The following is a 1,546-nucleotide window of genomic DNA, read 5'->3' as shown; positions in this document are numbered from 1 at the left end:
TAGGCAATGACATACCAATATGATTTGACATAAAAAAGCTTACACAAATGGATTTGAAAAACATTAAAATATTAGAAGAAAAATGAGCAAAGCACATGAATGTATAATCAGTATAAAAGAAATGAAAGGTGAAATAAGCACGTTTTAAAAATATTTATTTGCGACCGAAAGACAGAGATAGAAAGAGCGCCCATCCGCTGGTTTACTCTCGCAAATGCCTGCAGCGGCTGGGGCTGAGCTGGGGCTGAGCTGGGGCTGAACTGCAAGCCATGAGCTCAGTCCAGTCTCCCTCACGGCTGGCAGGGACTCAGCTGTTGGAGCCCCCCAGGGCCTGCATTAGGGAAGAGACGGACTCAGGAGCCCCAAGTAGGAACAGAACCCAGGTGTTCCCAGGGTGGAATGTGGGCATTTCAACCCGCTGGGCTGAACCTCTGCCCCAGCAGTTTTAAAGTTCAACGAAACTTCTAACAGAGAAATGCAAATTAAACCTCAGAAGTCCTTTTTCACTTACGAGGTTAATAGAAAAACTAGCAACACACTCAAAGTAAAGGAATCCCACCAGCACCACCATGCACCTCACCAGTGCGAGGGTTTTCATGGGTAATCTTTAAGCTGGCATCAAATACTTCTAAATGTTAGCACATTTTAACCCTGAAATTCTGACATTTCCAACCCACAGATTTATCTTTTAGAAATAGTAGGGGACAACATTATGGCGGGGCGGGTAAAGCCACTCCTGGCGATGCCTGCATCCCATATGGGTGCTGGTTTGTGTCTGGGCTGCTCCACTTCTGATCCAGCTCCCTGCTAATGGCCTGGAAAAAGCAACAGAGTACTTGGGCACCTGCAGCCACACGGGAGACCTGGATAAAGCTCCTGGCTCCTGGCTTCACCCTGGCCCAGCCCTGGCCGTTGCGGCCATCTGGGGAGTGAACCAGCGGATGGATGACCTCTCTCTCTGTCTCTTCCTTTCTCTGTAACTCTTTCAAATAAATAAATAAATCTTTAAAAGAAAATAGTAATGGGGACAAACTATTTTACACATATAAAAAGTGGAAATCGGAAATCGAGAATTGTAAAACCACGTGGTAGAATATTTGTAGTTATTAAAAGCTATGTTTTGTGAGGACTTTTAAGGACACAGTACAGTGATCATGATCTGCTGGCACCTGCAAATCAAAGCTGGACGTGACCTCGAATGCAAAGCAGGAGAGCAGCCGGGAACTCCCAGGCAATGACAGCCACCGGTGCGTGAGGAGAGTCTGTGAGCTTGGGTAGTCAGTTTTCTCTTCCACATTTCATTGTTCTTCCAGATTTCTTCTTTTTTAATTAATTAATTATTTTTTTTTGGACAGGCAGAGTGGACAGTGAGAGACAGAGAGAAAGGTCTTCCTTTGCCGTTGGTTCACCCTCCAATGGCCGCCGTGGCCAGCACGCTGCAGCCGGCGCACTGCGCTGATCCAAAGGCAGGAGCCAGGTGCTTCTCCTGGTCTCCCATGGGGTACAGGCCCAAGCACTTGGGCCATCCTCCACTGCACTCCCTGGC

The sequence above is a fragment of the Oryctolagus cuniculus genome, chromosome 9, assembly GCF_051225735.1.
Source record: "Oryctolagus cuniculus isolate XC-2025 breed Fujian yellow rabbit chromosome 9, ASM5122573v1, whole genome shotgun sequence".
In the NCBI taxonomy this organism is placed as follows: Eukaryota; Metazoa; Chordata; class Mammalia; order Lagomorpha; family Leporidae; genus Oryctolagus; species Oryctolagus cuniculus.
Note: the sequence above shows the minus strand (reverse complement) of the source record.